Raw genomic sequence first — 18,496 nt, forward strand, 5'->3', positions numbered from 1 at the left:
ACTGAACACATAAAGACCATAGACATAAGTTGAATTAATAATTCTTATAGAGAAAGCACAAGATTTTTCACATTTGTTTCTGATAAGTTTTAAGAATACTGGAAAGGGGATGGGAGGTCCTAAATACCAAGGAAGAAGACCTGTTGAGACTTTCAATAAAAGCTTTAAGGATTGTTAATGAGTAGTGGGAATAATGTCAGGGATCCAAGGAATTGAGCAGCAGGAAAGAGCCTGGACAGGGTTGCTTTGGCCTTCTGAAAGGTCAGAAACCTCGTAACAGAAGATACATGCTGCAGATGGAGGGCCGGGAGTTATAGTCCACACAAGCAGAGAAATAAAAAGAGATGGGTGTATTTACGTTGTGCATGAGGGTGACCTTACCAATGACAAGAACACCAACCAGACGTCCTGGGAGTGGATTTAACCCACTCAAAGAGATATGTAGCAAGCCAAGAGTTAGAGGCATCCCTGTAAGTTTCTGGGCTGTTTGGGGCCATTCTGAGTAGAGCAGGTATCCTGTTAAGCTGTCCCTGAGGCTCTGATGGAAGTTAATAATAAAGAAAAAAAATGGTTATCAAACATTCAGTCAGTCTCAAGATTAGTTTTCTCTTAGGAGGTTTCTGGAAGAGGTGGCAAGAACAGGTGTGGAAGGGAGAAACCCAATCTGAAGTGGGGAGGGCGGGGGGGGGGCAAAGTCTGAGTAGGAGAAGTAGGAAGAAGAGATGGAGAGGGTGTTGGAGAATCAGGCAAAGGGGTTGAAAAGGAAATTTAAAATGCCACTTTTTTCACTGCATTGAGAGGCAGGCTCAATTGTTCCCAGGACTGATCAGCTCCCACGTCTCCAGGAGAATTTAGAATGTTTTCCAGTTTAGGAAGGGGGCTGGTGGTAGAGATGTGTATAGAATGGTCAGAAAAAGGAGGTGAAAAAAAACATGTGAGGCCATTTTGAAGAAAAAGACATAGTTAGGAGAAAGAGGCCTGGAATCTCCACTGAAGGTTATAATCTTGTCCCCCCTGGACAACTAATCCTAAATAGGGGATTGAGACAGCAGCAGTGCAGGTCAAGTTGGAGGATAGTACTATAGTTAAGAGATTGGTCCATGGACCAGACCTTCTGGTCACCCAGTTTGTATTGAGGCCAGGTCATGTTGCAATAGAAAATCAAGCACCTGGGCTTGAGGTCGGTAAGTCCGAGAGCCCTCAAAATCTTCAGACAATCCAATGGGGAGTCCTTGGGCAGGTCAATTGGGTATTGCCCATGGTGAGAAGAAAGAAAAAGAAAAGGGAAGAATATCTCAGGAATGAGAACAACTGGAGGGAAGGGAGAAGGTTTGAGAAGGGTGTCTCCAATACAAACAACCCAGAGCTGTGGCCAGAGCTGAGTGCCCTCGAACCTGAGGGCAGACCGAACACAAGGTTCTGCCTCAGAGCCAGGCGTCCCTGAGCCCGGAGAGCAGACCGAACCAGCAGGGAGATGGTTGGAGGCGTCCCTCCCAGCCAAAACCCTGCAAAAGTGATAAACTACAACGACAACGACACGAGAGGATAAGCTATCACTTTCATTTGGATGCTTTCGTCCTGAGATTCAGAGACTTACCAAGCGCTGGCCGTGAAGATGGGTGAGAAAGAGGCTGTCCACGGGGTCCAGAGAGATGCAGAAAGACTAGAATCCTTTCTCCAAATCTCACAGAGACAGGGTTCAGGGGCTAACCCAGGCTGAACTTCAGCTTCCCACTGCTCCCCTAGTTGCAAGTCTCAGGAGGCGGGAGGAGAGGGAGAAATAGAGAACGTCCCCGTCCCCGTACAGGCCACCAGAGTGTTAGGGTGGTTGGTGACACAGGCTATGAAAGAATTCACAAAGAGAAGAAAGTACAGAGAGTAAAGGTTTAGTTTACGAGAGAGAGAGAGAGAGAGAGAGACAGAGAGAGACAGAGAGACAGAGAGACAGAGACAGAGAGACAGAGAAAGGGCTAGGTGTGAAGATAGGCACCAACCCCGAGGGAGTAGGGCTTGGGCCTTTTATTGGATAATGGTATAGTTGAAGAGCAGGCTCTTTCAGTTGGGTTGCAACTTGTTTCAATGTTAATTTGGGTGCAAGGTCTAGTCAGGTTATTGTGGTCTGGTATGTCTTGTTTAGTAAGTTCCTGAAGCCTCTATGCCTTCAGGGTGATTCCACTGATTTTCTAATCCTGATGATATAGGCTCATAAAACAATCAGGGTCAGTTATGCTTTAAAATGTCCAGCCAGCTCTGGAAAAGAGGTCCTGAGAAAGTGGCTTTTATCCTATTATCACGTACAGTAATGCCTCTCTAAAATTCTTAATTTTCTGCACAGACTTAACAAATCCTATGATTTTAAATAGTTTTCTGCCCTGGGTGGAGCATTGTCTCATGAACTGAAGGGTCATAGGTTTGATTCCTGGTCAAAGCACATACCTGGGTTGTGGGTTTGGTGTGGGAAGCAATCAATCTTCTCTTTCTCTAGGATTAGTGGATAAATCCTAAGTGAGGATTAAATAAATGAGTAAATACATAAATAGATATCATTTTCTGAGTAAAAGGAAGAAGCAAAGAAAGCTGTTCAAAAATGTTAGGATCAAACATTACATTGCTGTGTTCATTTAAAAAACAAAACAAAACTTTTACTGCCCTAATGAATACAAAGAAATGTGCCCCCATCCAGATACAACACCAAATTTAGTGCTACAGAAATGAATATGAACTCAAAATCTTTAATGGTTTTAGATAAGCAACATGGGAAATCCTAACCTAAACAAATTAATTTCAGCTAAACACAAAGCTAAAATTAATGGTACTACCTAGAAATACTCTCTGAAAGGCTAAATCTTTGGATTTTTATGCTATTTGGAAGAAGAGTAGGTTCTGCTAATAAGACAGACTTTGTGCAACATATGTTAAGAAAAATTTTGGAAGCACTTAAAAAATACAAATTGGAAGCTCACTCTTGCAAAAAAGAAAAAAAAATCCTTAAAATATTTTGGAGCTTTTAGGAGAAAGTCAATAATAAAAATTGTACGAACATAGAGAAAGGGCTTTATGAGTCAAGTGATTGTTGTTTTTCTAAATGTCAGCATGGAAACCCAAACAAAGAGGTGAGTTGGGTCCCTGGAAAGACTGACTGGGAAAGCTGAGTGTTAAGTTTGGGACGTGGTTGATGGCAACCAAAAATTGTCAAGTGCATGATGACAAAGTATTTCCTGGAACTAGGGGCTGCTTCAAGACATATAAACAAGGGTAATGTTGTGGGGGCCTGTGCTTTAAACCAAGATGGAATCTATATATGACAATATTATCAGCGGTTTGAACAATGTTTCCAGACAAAGGTCTCTGGAACTTGAAAACCATTCACAGGTAGTTTGAGCTGAGCTTTATACTGAATTGACAATCTTTGTATATAGAAGAGGAAAATAACCAACATGAAAACACAACTTGCTCTCTGCTTTTATTTTGACATCATGGAAAATAAGCAATTTCAACACATAACTTGCATTTCACTGTCATTTTAATGCCATGGTCTTGAAAATATAGTACTTGGCTATTGACACAGACTAGAACTTATTTCATTACAGCTTTTAAGGTTTTACCTTGAAAATCATGTTTAATTGAGTTCTTAACTTTAATTCAAGATTAGTTCCTCTAAACTTATGATAATTTACTCTAAGGAAAACAGAAAAGTGTGCTGTAGTTCAAAGTTACCAAATCTCTCTAAGCCTTAGTTTTCTCAGCTATAAAAAGGAAGGGTTGGTCTAAAGTCTCTATAAGAGTTTGTGGAGGATTTTTTGCTGTTGTTTTCATCCTCATAATCAAACTCAGATGTTGTTGATATGAACTCCCTAGAGTGAATATTAGCTCCAACAGAAGAGAAGCCTGTATGTGTGTCTGTATGACACACCCACAATACATACATACATACATACATACATAAATATATATATATATATATATATATATATATATATATATATATATATATGAGGTCTGCCCAGAAAAAGTCCAATCATTGTTAATATAGTGAGACTTGTGTCTGTGACATTGATGTAAGCTAGCAGCCAAGGAGAGTAGATTGGAAAGTGCATGCATGAACTGTAACAACTTCACTGTACTAGTCAGTGGAGGTGGTAGACTCCACTGTGTGATTGTTGCACTCAATATGACTGAGAGAGTAGAGCGATGAATCTGCATCAGATTTTGCATTAAGCTTGAATATTGCTCTGCAGAAATTATTCAGATGATCAGAAGGCCGCAGCTATGGGCAACTGGTGATTGACAACTTCATCACGACAGTGCACCCACTCGTGTATCATGTCTCCTGCAGAGTTTCTTGGTGAAACATCAAATCACCCAGGTGACCCAGGCCCCTATAGACCAGATTTGGTACCCTACAACTTTTGGCTTTTCCCAAAACTAAAATCACCTTTGAAAGGGAAGAGATTTCAGAACATCAATGAGATTCGGGAAAATACGATGGGACAGCTGATGGTGATTGGAACTGTGTGAGGTCCCAAGGTGCCTACTTTGAAGGGGACAGGCATCATTGTCCTATGTACAATGTTTCTTGTATCTTGTATCTTGTTCAATAAATCTGTTTTCCCATAGTACATGGCTGGATACTTTCTGGACAGTTCTCATCGTCTATAATACATATAAATATTACTCATCAGTGAAATATGATGCTCAGGAAATTTACCACACTAAAAACTTAATAAGAAACCTTCTTTAAAAAACAGAAACCTTACCTAGCTTTCCAAATATGGTTCTCCAGAAAATTTTTTTCCCCCAGAGTAAGAAAAGCAGTTGGCAAAATAAAAATCAGTTTAAATAGAGTTGTGACTACTTCTAAAGCCTTGGGTGTTTCAGACTCACACCTTACCATTTATGTTACCTTTTACATTACCATTTATGGGAACAATGAAGTGTTTTTGTTTAAAAGTCTTTCCCCTCTAATTAAACAGAGATGGAACTGAGTCAACAATGGAGTTCTGGGAAGCAGACAAACTGAAAATGTCAATAAGCTATTAAAGACATTCTCTCTCTAAATATCTCTCTAAAGATGTTAGGAAGTTGCATCGATCCTGAATTCTTAAGAAGGGAAAAAGACCTCTAGATCAGAAAGCAAGACTTTGCCAAGTAGCTGAGTAGCTGAGAAACATTAGCATAATCATGATTCTTTTTCCTTACAAATTCTTTCTGATCCATAGTCTGGGAAAACAAGACCGAGGCTTACAAATTTTCAAGGAGAGGGAAGACCCAACACTACTTTGGTCATTCATCAATTATATTCCCTATAGTATTTTCAAATTCATTTGTAAAATGGAGGAAATTTGTTTAGCAGAAAAACCCCCGTGTTCAGAGGCAGACTAGTCTGGTGGCATACAATGAATTGGTCTTTTATCTATTTTGGTATCTGGGGTTGGGATGAGATTCTATATACAATGACCACAGAGCGTCCTCAGCCTCCATAGAATTTTTACCCACCCCAATAGAGCTCAGAGTTTATGGTGATGGCTGCATAACTTTGGGAATATACCAACAACCAATTAATGGTATATTTTAAATAGGTGAATTATGTGGTATGTAAATTAAATCTCAACAAAGTTGTTAAAAAGTTTTAATGTGTGGAGTCACATAGGATATAGTTTCTTGAGTCTTAGCCCAAAGGGCAAAATCTCTAGATGCTAACTAAGTCGAGGCAACTGTATTTTAAATAATCATCTCAAGCGACTCCAGTGAAATGATCCAAGGCTCACTCTTTTAAGAAAATCTTAAAAAGATGATATATTTTGGTACTTCCCCTAAATTAAAAAAAAAAAAATCCCACAGAAGTTCAGAATAATCAATAAAATAGCCATTCTTCAGAAATCATAAATTTGATCCAATATTTAATTCCCCATTATGAATGTGAATATTATCAGTATTTTAGGAACCATGATACATTTTTACTGGAACTACATCAGAAGTCCCCTTAGATAACTTATGTGACTAATAAATGAGCCACAGAAGAATTTTTCTTACTATACATTTTCTTACTGAGTCCTCACAGATACCCTATTGAGTTATAGGAGCTGTAAAATCACCTGTCTTCCACAGGTGGAGACTCAGCAAGGTTAAATGTCGTGCCTAAAACACCTAACTGATAACTCACCAATCTGCTTGGATATTAGGTTTCCTTACTCCTCCTAGTTCAGCACTCTTTTCACCATAAATATCTGTCTTTAAAAATGCTTCCTCAGCATGTACCAGCATGGCTTGCCCCTAACCTTTAGAAGCTATTGTTTGAGCACATTTATGAAGTTCCTATTGTTACCGATGTTAAGACATTGTACATCTTTCTTCTACCTGCACCACAAAAAGAAAATGCACAATTTAACACATTTCCCCCAATTCTCCATAACAGTTTTTGTCTAAAAGACTAGATTAATGTATATCAGCCATGGGGAGCATATGTGAGTGTGTGGAGTATATGTGTGTGTGTTGAGAGAGTGTGTCTATGTGTGTGTATGGAAAAAAGGATAAAACACTATTTTAATGTGAAATCACAGAATGGAATCCTTGACTAATTTACATGTGAACTGTTGAAAGAAACTAGCATTTATTGGATGTTTACTATGTTATCAGGCTATGTACCTTCCTCCAGTTACCAACCCTGTCCCACCTCCATTGCTTAAAGACATGCAGCTGGCTGCTCTACTCAGATCCCACGATCTTCCTAAGGTGAATTAACATCCCCATGACCATCTCAAGCCTATCAAACCCTTGATCATCTCACTTTCATTAACCTTCACCTCCATTCTACTTTAGATATCCACTTCCGGGGCAATGTCATCACTTTGACCTTTTCTGTCTTTTAAATATTTATTCCAAAGATCCCACTGATCACTGTTGTCTCATCTGACATCAAAGAATTCTTCAATCATGGTCAACCCTTTCCTCTCTACTTCCTTTCAGGAAAATATTAAATTCTATATTAATCTCTTTAGACATACCTTTGTCAATTCCCAAACTTTCTGGCCCCATTGTCTTTTTGCTACAGGCATCCCTTTCTCTGGCCCTGCTGCTGGACCACTGGCTCTCTACATTTCTCCCTCCAAACTCATTTGGGTCTCAATGCTGCCTGGAAATTCTTCCAACTTCTTTTCCATTTTTCCATTTTTATCCAATCTTTAAACATAATAACTTGGTCATGAAACCAAGTAGATCAACTCTCTTCTTTGCAGAAAAAAATAGAAGGTTTTTTCATGGGAAAATCTTCGATTACTATCACCAAATCTATAAAGTTAACTATATGCTACAACTGATCTTTTCCTTCTTTTCTTTTGCTGCAATAAGGTAAGTATGTCTCCCTTGTACTAAGGGAAGACACTTAAGGAACTTTTCACATATATTTATTGTCTCCCTCTGTTATGACTCCTTTATATTTTCATTTGGACGTACTAAATCTTCTATCTTAAAATAAAAATAAAATAAAGAAGACCTTTCTTATCCTGAGGAGCTCTTCAATCTACCATTTTTTTCTTTCACTTAGTTGCTCAAGTCAGAAATATCTTTTATTCCTTCCTTGTCCTTATCCCCTATATCCAATTGAAATACATTTCTGCCAAACCTATTTCCTCAGTATTTCTTTATTCATTCAGTTTTCTTTATTTCCATTGCAAAGGTTCTAAATCAGTGTTGTCCAATAGAAAAATAATGTGAACCAGGTGTAAATGTTAAAATTTTCTAGTAGCCACAAAAAAGTAAAATGAAACAATAAAATTAATTTTAACAATCTATTTTATTTAATCCAATACATTCAACGATGTTATTTAAATATGTAATCATGATAAATAACATTAATGGAATATTTACCTTACCATTTGGATTAACCGCATCTAAATATGCAGTTGCCAATGGACAGTGCAGCCTAGATCATCATCTCTTGTCTGATTTCATCAATTCTTTGCTGAATGCCAGGAGGAGCTTCCAGTGCTTTTCTTGTTTCCTGTTGGGGCACCCTCCCATATGTTTTACATACTACAGGGAGAATGATTTTTCTAAAAATAAAATTTCATGTTTTTCTCCATAGGACTCTGCGTAGTTTCTCACATACCTATAAGCTTACCCACTTTCCAGCTTCAACTCTTCTTTTTTCGATTCCATAATACAGCACATAACACCCACCAAATGTATTTTTGGCCCTTAAAGCCACTTTGATCTTCTTGGCTTCTGAGTCACTGCATATTCTGTTTCTTCTGCTTGGAATGCTCTTCCTCAACCTCCTTGTCCCCACACATCCTCAGTAGGCTAACTGCTACCCATATGTCAAATCTCCCCAGAAACCTTCCCTGATCACCTAGGTCTGGATTATGTGTTCCTCCTGTATATTCATATGGAACTCTTAGTTTCTTCTACCATAGCCTTTATTGTATTATACTATTGATACTTTTTTTATATTTAGCTGTCTTTCCTCCCTTGACCTTAGCTACAGTCAACGCATGGACAGCACTACCCTTTGTCACTTGTATCTCCAGCTCCAAGCATAATGCCTAGTATACGGTAGGTGATTGATAATGTTCACGAAGTAAGTGAATGAGTAAATGAACAAATGTAATTATTTTAGTACTGGGAAAAAAAGAAAGAGGCAGAGAGAGAGAGAGAGAGAGAGAGAGAGAGAGATTGAGAATGAGAACCTTTTCACATTCTGTGATTTAAGTCTTTTTTCCTCTTGTTCTTTCTTGATTCCTTGGATGTCACTAATTTCCAGATGAATTTGTTTCAAAAGAAATCATTTCTTTAAGGTAGGTATTAAAAGGTAAAGAGCATGAAATAGCTCTTTCATTGGAAGAAAGACAGAAAAACTTCCCACAGAGAATAACTAAAAATTGCATAGCATGTATTAGAAGAACTAACATTTGATTTTGTAGCGAAATAACTATTATTAAAGTTAACAATGACCTCTATGTCACTAAAACTAATGGACATTTCAAACCTTGGATAGCTGACCTGATTTTTCAGGTGCCACTAATTTAAAACTCACCTCCCCTTTGAAACATTCTCTTCCCACTGGCATGTCTGAAACTTTATTCTTCTGCTTTCCTCCTGTCTCCCTGGCTGTTCTTTTTCATTCTCCTTTCTCAGCCTTTAAATGTTAGAGTGCCTCAAAGCTAGACCTTTAGTTCTTTCTTGATTAATTCTCTGCTCTCTCCCTAAATAGTCCCATTCAGTCCATGACTTTATTTTCTCTATACCAATGTTTCTCAAATATATAGCTCAATGCCAAAACTGTCTTCTTGTCTTTAAATCTATCATCTAAGTATCAACTTAAGACCTCCCTTTATAGAGATAAATGCACCTCAAATTTAACAAAATGAAGATAGAATTAATGACCACCTGTAAAGCTCATTCTCTCTCCAGTGTTTTCTGTTTAATTGAATGACACCGCTGTGCATGTAATTATTCAAGCCAGAATACTAGAAATCATCTTACACACTTTCTTCTCTTCTAATCTCTATTTCCAATCAATATTTAGTGTCTATTTATTCAAGTAATATTTACTAAATTAACAGTATAAATTTTTACATAAAGATGTATATAGGGTTCTGAAAGCATATATGTATGTGTATTATATATTTTCATCATATATATTTGCATAGCTATGGAAATTTTTTCTGGGGTTCCACACAACATTTATCTAAATGTTATAATCCTTTCTGCCTTTTTGTATATCAGTGAGAAACTCTAGTTTCCTGAGTGAGGATAATATCCTAGTTGGCTTCATTTTTGTTAGTCAAGAGGGACAAGAAATATGAGCATTTGGGATACTGGTTAACATTTATATCTAAATGTTAGAACTTTTAAAAGAGTTTGTAACATAATAACAAAAACTTAGAATTGGAGGGGAGCAGCAGGAAGTACAATCTTTGGAAGCTAAACCTCTGAATCCATGGAAAACCTATGGGTGCCTTTTTCCTCTTAATTTGCCTCTAATCTGTTAAAGATAGTTAAAACACAGAGGAACTTATTGAGAAAGATGGTGCAATTGCCTTTGTTTCCCTTTCTCTTTCAGTGATAAATAAGCAAGAAAGTTCTTTACCTAGAATTAGTAAAGAGGAAAATCATTGGCTGCCATCTGGCCTATCTGAGCCTGACCTCATTAGCAGTGCTGAGAGCCTTAGCCTGGTGTTATAGAGCTGAAAACACTAGGAACTTTTCAGAACACTGGGTGTGAAGTGCAGAGCAGTGGCTTTCCTAGCTGCGTGCAGGGACATTCGCTTTCCTCCTCCTTCACACCTGCCTCAGCCTGCTCATCGTCTGTCAAAATGGTGAAAGAAACCACTTACTATCATGTTTTCGGGGTCAAACCCAATGTCACCTAGGAAGAATTGAACAAGGCTTATAGGAAGTGGGCCTGGAAGTAGCACCCTGGTAAGAATTCAAATGAAGGAGAGAAGTTTAAACAGATTTCTTGAGCTTACAAAGTACTCTCTGATGCAAAGAAAAGGGCATTGTATCATAAAGGAGGAGAATAGGCAATTAAAGAAGGTGGAGCAGGTGGTGGTTTTAGTTCCCCTGTGTATATCTTTTATATGCTTTTTGAAGGAAGAGGAAGGATGCAGAGGAAAAGAAGAGGTAAAACTGTTGTGCATCAGCTCTCAATAACCTTAGAAGATTTAATAATGGTGTAACAAGAAAACTAGCTCTGCAAAAGAATGTGATTTGTGACAAACATGAAGGCCAACATTGTAAGAAAGGAACAGGAGAGTGCTGCCCCAATTGCTGAGGTACTAGGATGTAAATAAGAATTTATAACATAGGACCTGGAATGGTTCAGCAAATTCAGTCTGTGTGCATGGAGTGCAAAAACCACTGAGGAATGGATCAGATGCAAAAACTGCAATGGAAGGAAGATAGTTCGAGAGAAGATTCTAGAAGTTCATATTAACAAAGGCATGAAAGATGGCCAGAAAATAACATTCCGTGGTGAAGGAGACCAAGAACTGGGACTAGAGCCAGGAGATATTATCATTAGAGCAGAAGGACCATACTGTTTTCACTTAACGAGTAGAACTTTTCATGTGTATGGACACACAGCTTGTTGAAGCATTGTGTGGCTTCAGAAAGCTAATAACTACTCTTGACAACTGAATCATAGTCATAACCTCTCATTCAGGTCAGATTGCCAAGCATGGACACATCAAGTGTGTGCTAAATGAAGGCATGCCAATTTTTCATAGACCATATGAAAAGAGTTGCCTAATCATTGAATTTAAGGTAAACTTTCCTGAGAATGGCTTTCTTTCTCCTGATAAACTCTCTTTGCTGTAAAAACTCCTACCTGAAAGAAAGGAAGTAGAAGAGATTGATGAAATGGACCAGGTAGAACTTGGTGGCCTTTGATTCAAATCAAGAAGGACCGTGCCATTACAATGGAGAAGCATATGAGGATAATGAACATCATATTAGGGGTGGTGTTGAGTGTCAGACCTCTTAATAGGGCCAGTGAATAGCACTGACTGCTGGCTTTTATATACAGTAGTGAATGAGTGAAGGACTATAATCATAATATGCTCACTACTTGCTTATTGTTTTTGTTTTAATATTCAACTATAGTAGTTTTAAAAGTTAAATGAAAAATAAACTGAAAATACAAAAGCTCAAAAATTAATACGACAATACTGTTTCTCATCAAAGTATGTTTGTGCAACATGGGCAACATATATCTGTATGTTTACCTCTGTCTTAGAAAGAATAATTCTTTTTATTAATTAGAAGTTAGGTTCTATTGTGGGAAAAAGAGATCCTAAATAAAGTGGCTTAAACATGAAGAAAGCTGATTTCTTTCTCATAAAATCCAGAGGCAGACAGTTTAGGGCCGGTATGGTGGCTCCACAGCTAGCTTGTAGCAGAGCTGCTTAAAGACTGTCCAACGACAAGGCTTTTATTTTATTTTTTCTTTTTCTTTCTGTATTATTGTATTATTAGCTCAGCATGTGGCTTATTCTAGTTAAAAACAAAATCTGATTAGGAGCCATTATTTACTTAAATTGCTGTAAGCAAACACAATAACATTCATTTTTAATCTGGGAGTTATGAAGTTGTAAAACTTCGGCTTTTTGCTCTGACTTTGGGCCCGCTGACGGTTTCATTTGAGGGGCGCTCTGTTGCCGCTAAGGGAGTGAAAATTCTATGCCCTCGTCGTGCTACCTGTTGAGGTGAATCTTACCAGTGGTGGCTGGAAGTGACCTTGACCCAGCTCCCCTGACACCAAATCTCTCCCCTGCTCCTTTCATTAGGATGTCTGAGGCTTCTACCACCTAGCCTTCTCTTGTGCGGGGTGGTATCGGTTTAAACTGCATGAAGAAGGGCCAAACATACCTCATCTAAGTATAATGGAAGTTAGCTCAGGCGTTTACCTAGCAGACAAACAGCTAGAAAGAGGAAATTTCCGAGAAAGAAGACACGGTTCATATTTCTTCAGTTGGGGCTGGGAGTGAGATTTGTGCCTAGGGAATTTAGTTCAGAGGACATTAAAGGTGTTCAGTGACTTACATTACTATCATAGCCAACAGGTGGGTACAAGATGTAAACATCAAACAGAAAAATACATCCTGATCAGGTCCCCCGCCCTGACTTTATCGTCATTTATATATAATTCAACTACAAAGAGAGTAGCGGTGTCATTTTCTTTCTTCCAACCTGGGCCCCATGACAAAGAGCCTGTTGCGAAATCATTTGCATCTCCAAAAGTTGGCTATAACCTCTACATCCGCCAACTTGTGGGGATTTGGCGTGAACACGTCTTTTTCCGGGGATGAGGTTTTATTTCGGGGGGTGGGGGTTGTACAGACCTATAAAGTTTTCAGATGCGCACAGAAGGTCCCGCCGCTCTGCTCCAGGAACAGATCTCCTGGCACTAGGGCGACTCTCGCGGCGAGTCCCTCGAGCTAAGTCCTCCGCAGGAGTTGCAAAGCCCGAGTACGGAGGAACCCAGATCTCCGGGCTCCTGGTAAACCCTCAGAGGAGTCCGGGTCTGGCGGGCACTCTGCGCACAGAGGTCCCGTCCCCTTGGCCGGCTCAAGAGCTAGATCCGTCCTTACCCGAGCTCCAGGCGCCGGGCAGGAGTGCTTAAGAGGCGGTCGATCCTCGCTGCGTCCCAGACTGCTGCCTGTGCTAGGTCCAGATGCACTAGGGAAATCAGCTAAAGAAGGGAGTAGAAAGGGTAAAAACGTGCTTCAGAAGCACTCACCAAAATAAAATTCTTAAGATTAATGTAGAAATTTGACTAGTGCTAAATGAACTGAATGAAAGTCTATATCAGGAAAAGGGCTTTCGGCTGGGGGATGTAGCTCAGTGGTAGAGCGCGCGCTTCGCATGTGTGAGGTCCCGGGTTCAATCCCCGGCATCTCCAAACAGCCGTGGTTACCTGTTTTCTAACTTATATCTTACAATACGATATATTCTATTATTGTACATAATTTTTGCTCACATACTCTAGGTCTTCCACAAACAATCTAAACAGAAGTCTAAAAAGAACAGCGAAACTTAAAAAACTGACCTTTTGGTTGCACAAGAAAAAGTGAAACGGAAAATTTGCTTTGGTTTACATTTATTTGCATAAAGTAGACATTTCCATACCGTTATTAAACCCGGACGTACCAGTGCAAAATATAGGTAATCTTTGCATTGGCCGGGAATCGAACCCGGGCCTCCCCCGTGGCAGGCGAGAATTCTATCACTGAACCACCAATGCCCACCTAGGTAAGTATTCTCTGCATATTACTAATAAAGATATTTTCATACGATTAATAATTTTTTCTGTAATTATATAGTATTTATATATTCAATTTTAGAGGAAGCAATGTAATGTTTAACGAACTCATTATCAAAACAGAGAAAACATTAACATTTACAAAAAATTTCATATTAATTTATGTTGAACTTTATGAGTAGATTCTTTTGAAGCTGTCCTTGCTGAAGGATGCAAATGAAAATTTTGTTATGCATGTACAGGATTACATAATTACCTAGCTTATCTTCAGACATTTAGATAACTTAGAACAACTCTTCCCACTCAACCCCTACCTCTTTATTTTTTATCATTTTAGCTATTAGAATAAATATATACTGATATTTGTCAGGGACAGGATTAGGGACAAGGAAGCAGTGAAAGGAAACTGGGATCCTGAACCAAATTATAAGGGTGAATTGGAACTCTGTGATGTGAACAGGGAATTTTGAAGTGTCAGTGATTCTCACCAAGTGACCTAATTCTCTAAACTGTCCCTTCTTTCATTGTGAATGACTTTTCAGTGTTAATAGTATGAGTCTGATCCTTTATCCTTAGTTTCCATGGAAAGTAAGGTTGAAAACCATACAACATAGGGGGACAAGATAAAGTGAAAAGAATGCATTTGTGGAAATGAATCTAAACATAAGGTTTAGGCATTATTGGCCCTTTACCCCTGGTAAGGAAATTTCCAACAACTTTCAGGATCATTGAAGACCAAGGAACATTTGGGAGGAAAGTGTGAGAAAATAATAGTAAACACATAGCGGTGTCTGTGTGGTGGACTGTATAAGTATTATTACACACGGACTTCAACTCAGTGAGGAAAATATTATAATTACTCCAACTTAATAAATGAGGATACTGAACCACAAGGAAAGATTTGAACACATGTAGTAACACATTTAACATCTAGATGCTTAGCTACCACCCTGTTCTGCCTACGACAGAATAAATCACTGTGTACTTGCACCAGAAATACTGCATGTAGCTCAGGACATTATATATCAAGAATAGTATAATGGAGTTAGAAAAAGATCATAAAAGACTACTGAAGTAATGTAAGAATTCCTGTTAAAATTTATTTTTAAGGACTCTTTAGTATGTGGAAACTGAAGACAAATATGTTACAGGATTGTAAATACATAAATGATATAAGAGATTAGGGAAGCAGAAAATTTAGGCTACAATCCTAAATGGAAAAACAAAGTCAAATCATTTTACCTCTCTGAACCTCAGTGTTTTAAATAAGAGGAACGAGGAGAGATGCGGTTTTTAAATTGCATTCTGAAGGGCTCTAGCTTTCCACACAGGCCTCAGGGCCATTGGCTGGTAAGGCCCCACCTTCTTTAGGGTGGAAAGGTGTCACTGCCACCAGCTCATTTTTAAACTCTCCCATTTATTTACATTTGTTTGATGGGTTAAAAATCTGAAGTGAAAAAACAACAACAAGTTTGAAAAGCCCTGAACTAAATAACCGAAGTTTCTTTGAACTCTGAAATATTATGATTCAAAATAAAATAACAACCTAAAAAAAGACAACCCTCAGTGCGAGAAACACTACCAAAAGTTTAACACTGGTGGAAGAAATCAAATAAGAAATATGATGTAATGGAAAACATTATTAGTTGCCTACCAAAGACCATTTTACTTTCTTTCTTAATAAAAGTTGGTAGCAACCTACCTAGTGCCAGGGACGAATGTGGTACCTTAAGCCAGTTATCCCATTTTCCTTTCCAAAGTTTTATCTGGAGTGGGTTTCTGACAGTTCCTCTCACTTCTCTAACACGTTATTGCCAGATCACCCCTTAAATGCTTTGACCCCTCTCCTGATGAAAAAAATCTTCAGCAGCAGAGGTGGAAGTATAGCCAGCTGGGGATTTCTGGGAAAAGATGGGAGCTCTCTTTTGCCTTTTCTTTCCTACTTGTAAGAGTGCCTTATGAGGCATGATGCTTGGAGCTTCCAGATATCTTGTGACTTGAAGGGTGACTAAGGATGACCCAGCAGAAAGATGGAGACATTGCACCATCCTTGGACGTTCTCCTTTTAGGCTTTCAGTTCGGTAAGATAATGAAAGATCTTTATTGTCTAAGCCCCATTAAGTTGGACATTTTGTTACATGCAGCCAAAAGCATGCAGGGTGTGTGTGTGTGTGTGTGTGTGTGTGTGTGTGTGTGTGTGTCCAGCAGTTCACACGCTTTCTGAAACGAAACTGGGACATATCTTTTATTATGTAGAGAAGAGCTACCTTGAGATTTGGGTAAGGCTAACTTACCCCCAAACCTCTGTTTCTCTGTCACAATGGTAGAAATGTGAAAGAGGTCTAGCCAAATACTTTCCTTGACGTTGTGCTTAATTTAGAGATGGATATGTGAAGTGACCATGCCAGGGATAATCAAATCCTTACCAAAATTTTCTTGCCAGAGCTATAAGCAAAGGCTACCTTTCAACTAGGGTGAACAAACAGGTTGAATTTATAACTGAGATTGCTGATATCAACCTGCTTGTCCAAAAGAGAGAGACAAATATCGCTTATATAACATTGAGCTTTTAGAAGCAGCCATGCCTGAATTTTAGTTTATGTGACTCAATAAGTTGTCTTTATTTTTAAAGTTAGTGTAAGTAACATTTATATTGTTTGCATCTGAACATGAATTGAGAAACTATTTTACCACAAACATAGTACATTTAGAGAACTCATTCCCTCAGATTGTGATATAGGCTTAAAGTATGAAAGTATAAGAAAAGTTTAAAGAAACTCATCAGTGGTAGCATTACAAAGGGACAATAAAACCCATGAGAAATGTTTGAAGGACTCATCCTTAATTTGTTGGAATAATGTAAATTTTGTAGCAAGTGAAGCCACTGAAGATTTTTTTCATCAGATGAGGGATCAAAGTGTTTGAAGGGATGATCTGTTAATAATGTGTTAGAGAAGTGAAAGGTAAAGGTAGAGAAATTCATCCAGGTGGTATAATAGAAGTGGAGAGGCAATGAGGCCCTGACCTGGGTGAGGACTCTAGCATGAAGTTAATGGCAAGGCAGATTGAGGAAGAAAATGAATGTAGGAAGGTAGCTTAAGTGACTGGAAGAATAGTGGTATAATGTCAGGAAGTCAGGAGGAGAAAGGACTGAAAGGAACAGGGTGGAGTAGAGTATTTACTTTTGGAAATACTGACACATGTAGGGGGAGATGCCTACTGGACAGTTGACATCTAGATCTGGAGAAATCAAGGCTGCAGAGGTGGAGTTGGGAGTCAACTGCACAGAAATCAAAGCTAAGAATGTAGACATGGAGGAAAGAGAAGAAATCTGAGGGCAGAGCCTTGGGAAGGTCATTTTTAGGGAGTAGAAGAAGTTGGGGAGCTGAAGGTAGAAAAACAGAGAAGTGAGGTGTTATGGAATCTGTAGAAACATGCCTTCTTCAGGCGGGCAGAGCCCATTCTCCTTTTCTAATTCTCAGTGACATATCATGACAAATATATGTATTGTTGTATGACACAGGTGTACTCTGTTATTTCTGTTTTACCCTTAGACGCTATGGTAGACAGTGATTTCGTTATCGGTATGGTCAAGCATGGAAGAACCACAAGATGGCCAACAGTGCCTTCTGGGTGGTACACACTAACACTTTCCCTAGTCTGCTGTGATCCCATGCTCTAATGAGCAGTCCCCACTGTGGCTGGCAGAAGGAAGAAAGCAGCAAGTTCCATGACATGTTACACAATCATCTCTTTTAGGAAACCTGGCCATTGAGAGAGCCCGAAGGGCGGGGAGGGGATTGTAAATTGCATCATAACATCTTGGAATACTTGTTCAAGGCACCTAGTCCCTGGTTGGTGTTGGCTCTCTGTGGACATGTGGCCAGATTTATCTCACCTGAAGAAAGCAAACAATTAAGAAACAGAAACAGTTCATATGATACACAGCCACCAAAGCAATGGCATTAAAAAACAAAAACAAAAACAAAAAAACAACTTGTGGTTGTATTGATTTAATACACACAGCTTATTTCTGTCCCAAGTTACAAACTAGCCCTGGGGAAATAGTGGAGCCAGTCATTTGGATTGCCCTTTACTGGCTGGGAATTAAATCATTATTTATTCCATTTAGAATCAAAAGTAGTACCCCTAGGCCTACTTTCCTAAGGAATAAAACCAAGCATGGAAATGAATCCAGGTGTAATTCTCAAATGCAAGCAGATGTTGAGAAGGCAGCAATTTTTCCTGGAAACCTGTCACTGCAAAATCATCCTGCTCATGATATGCTCTTTCCTAGTCCTCCAGCATGTCCCAGCTAGTCAGCAGGTCTGATTTTCCCCTTTGAATATGGCACTGAAGCTTGTTGTTAGTTCTCATGCCCGTCACTCCTACCTAGTGCAGAGCCTTACCAGCTCACTCCCCAGGCTGCCTGGGAAAACTCTGATTTACTTCCTTTACCATTCTGCATGGTGCTACTAGTCGGATTTTCTTTCTTCCTCTTCTATTCTTCCCTCCCTTTCTCTCTGTTTCTTATTTCCTTAATTTTGGAAAATTCAGTCATTCCTTTATTGCTGGTTCAAGAATTGACTTATTGATAATTTCAAACCCACAGTTTGAAATTACAGTCTCAGGGTGGAGGAAATGTGGGTGTAATTTTTTTGTCCTTTTGTTGATACCCATTACTGTATATGGCATTTATTTAAATACTTGAGCTGTGATTCTTGGCTACCC

The 18,496-nt window shown here is 38.9% G+C and overlaps 2 non-coding genes and 1 pseudogene across 2 annotated transcripts; 2 read left to right on the forward strand and 1 right to left on the reverse strand.

Moving 5' to 3' along the window:
• Nucleotides 1-10,316: 10,316 nt before the first annotated feature.
• LOC150022069 (dnaJ homolog subfamily A member 1-like) lies at nt 10,317-11,488 on the forward strand (annotated as a pseudogene).
• Nucleotides 11,489-13,333: 1,845 nt separating this feature from the next.
• TRNAA-CGC (transfer RNA alanine (anticodon CGC)) lies at nt 13,334-13,405 on the forward strand. Its single transcript has one exon. It is a non-coding gene; the product is annotated as a tRNA-Ala (tRNA).
• Nucleotides 13,406-13,676: 271 nt separating this feature from the next.
• Nucleotides 13,677-13,747, reverse strand: TRNAG-GCC (transfer RNA glycine (anticodon GCC)). Its single transcript has one exon. It is a non-coding gene; the product is annotated as a tRNA-Gly (tRNA).
• Nucleotides 13,748-18,496: the final 4,749 nt, after the last annotated feature.

This window comes from Furipterus horrens, unplaced genomic scaffold (genome assembly GCF_987537825.1).
Source record: "Furipterus horrens unplaced genomic scaffold, mFurHor1.1.pri manual_scaffold_1, whole genome shotgun sequence".
Classification (NCBI taxonomy): Eukaryota; Metazoa; Chordata; class Mammalia; order Chiroptera; family Furipteridae; genus Furipterus; species Furipterus horrens.